Source organism: Triticum dicoccoides, unplaced genomic scaffold (genome assembly GCF_002162155.2).
Source record: "Triticum dicoccoides isolate Atlit2015 ecotype Zavitan unplaced genomic scaffold, WEW_v2.0 scaffold176112, whole genome shotgun sequence".
NCBI lineage: Eukaryota > Viridiplantae > Streptophyta > Magnoliopsida > Poales > Poaceae > Triticum > Triticum dicoccoides.
In genome coordinates, this window is record NW_021223785.1 from 908 (window position 1) to 3,507 (window position 2,600).

Consider the following 2,600-nt stretch of genomic DNA (forward strand, 5'->3'; position numbering starts at 1 on the left):
ACAGCTAGCATAAAATGGAAATACATCATATTTATGGGAATCAATATACACAAGACTAGATAAATACAGTGTGAACATATATTTCATGATGGATCTTATGTGAGTAATTTGGTTTCATAGAAGTTGGTGTATATTATTTTTATAAACTTGGACAAACTTATACAAAATTGACTTGGAACAAGTTTTACTTAGTAAAAATTTGAAAAGACAATTAATTTGAAATAGAGGGAGTGTGTTGTAACTGCAATTTACATTTGTTGGCATTAATTATTTTCCTTCTTTGTTGTTATCCATTAGTACTCTTTAATTTACTTCCTCATTTGGATGAGGGGGCAAGTCTTAACGTTGAAGTACTGCCTTCTATAGTCTTACCTACCCAAAGGTAATTTTAAGCACGTATTGAAAACTTTCCAAACATGAAAGACGATTAATTACTAGTAGTCTATCTATATAAAGCTGAGCGTCCAATAGATGCTGGCACTCACTTGTGTAGCGCACCACCGTATAGTCTGATGGCGATTGTCTCGCCGTCTGCCGATCTTGTAGCGCTACTCGCCTTCATCATCTGCCTCATCCATCGTTGCGGCGCAGGAGGCTAGGACGCCGAGCTCTACCACCCGGTAATCTTGGTCCCTGGTTTCACTTGCCCCAACGTGGAGGCGCGGCTGACCGACGCCTATGTGTCGTCGGTGCCCCGCTGCGGCGAGCTCAAGGAGAAGGGGTGGTTCCCGCTGTGGAAAAACACCACAGACCTGGTCCGGCAGGACTACGTGCCGTGCTTCGAGGAGCAGATGCGCCTCATCTATGATCCCACCCTCAACGACTACCGGAACTTGCCCGGCGTCGAGACGCGCGTGCCGGACTTCGGCTCCGCCCACGGGTTCACCTCCAAGAACGATTCGTAAGTATACATTATGTCCAAGTACTCCGTCCATTGGAACTGTATATATACTGATCTACACTACAGGAAGTGCATACGTATATGCTGATATGCACGGCTTTTTTGGGAAACTCTGTAGTATGCCAGACTTTTTTTCCTCTACTGTTTTTTAGGGATTTTCCTCTCCTGTTATACAGGTCTAGATCTGGAAACTGATGATCTTTACGTTGCACTCGTGGTGTTCAGGAGCCGTATCCCAACTTGTCTAGCAAGGGTCCGCGAAGAGCTTGAGTTGCTTGGGTATCGTGATGGTGATACCTTTTTTGGAGCTCCCTACGACCCACGGCACGCTCCACCGCTGCCGGGCCAGCCATCTCAGGTGTACTCCGACTATTTTGCTCGTGTCAAGGACCTGGTTGAGCGTGCGAGCGAGAAGAATCAAAACAAGCCGGTCATCCTCGTTGCGCACAGCTTTGGTGGCAAGGTCATCCTCGGGTTCGTCAACTCGACTCCCGTGGCATGGAGGAAGAAATTTATCAAGCACCTGGTCCTCGTATCGCCCACACCTCCAGAAGGTTTCCTGGGGGTGCTTGTGAGCCTCACCTCAGGACCGTCTTTCCTTGTCCCATCGGTTCCGCCGCTGCTTCTACGGCAAATGTGGAGAACCTTTGCGAGCACCCTTTTATCCCTCCCATCTCCCATGGCATTTGGTCACAGGCCAATTGTGATCACCAACCACAAGAACTACTCAGCATATGACTACAAGGACTTCCTCACGGCACTCGGTTTGAACACCGAGGTCGTGAAACGAGTGCTTTCTATGAAGCTGAGAATTGACCCACTGATGGTGCCGACTACATACCTCAATGGCATCGGCGTCAAAACGCCGGAGCAGGTGGTGTACCGGGATGGTAACTTCGACATGGCTCCCGAGAAGGTATACGGCGATGGAGATGGGACCATGAATTTGTTTAGTGTGCTTGCGTTTGTGAAGGAGCTGAGTAGGCAACAAGAAGCTAACATACCCTTCAAGTTCGTGGAGATTTCTAATGCTACACACTTCGATATTGTTGTTCAGGAGCATTCTCTCAAGAAGGTCATGGATGTAATTCTAGAAGCAAATCGCTGAAAAGTCTTCATATGTTATTGTGTGTTTTCCTTCATATTAAGGACGTTGAAATCTGATCATGTAATTGGGCATTGTTTTTGAAGGGGGGTCATTTCAGCCTCTGCATCAATTGATGTAATTGGACATTGTTGTGGAATATGATTTTCATTTTTGGGAAGATACTGATGTGGAAAATTAATACTGCTGAAGCTGCTGTTCACAGCGATGCCATACACATCAGGTCACAACATCTGAATAGTCAAGCGTGTACCATTGGACATACATGCATACATGTTAGCTATATTGCTCAACATAACCGATGAAATACTAGAAGAAATATTGATACGCCATAAAATGAAATAAATAAATTGGTGCCACCTCGTACTCAAGTAGAGTCAATTCCGCCGTCTAGATAATACTGGAAGAGCACAGCATGCATGACCATTTATCTAGAGGAGCGGTTCGTAGTCACCTTTACAACAGCTGCTGGTCATGTGATACCAGATGCTTGTACTTCTGATCCACGTTCGCCACTCTTGCTGCCTCTGTCAAACCCTTGCTGACCACCAACTTCAGGATGTCAGCACCCTCTTTTATGGCTGAATCAATCTA

At 46.0% G+C, this 2,600-nt stretch overlaps 1 pseudogene; it reads left to right on the top strand.

Annotated features, from left to right (window-relative positions):
- The first annotated feature begins 512 nt into the window (after positions 1-512).
- Positions 513-2,043, top strand: LOC119344616 (annotated as a pseudogene).
- The last annotated feature ends 557 nt before the right edge of the window (positions 2,044-2,600 follow it).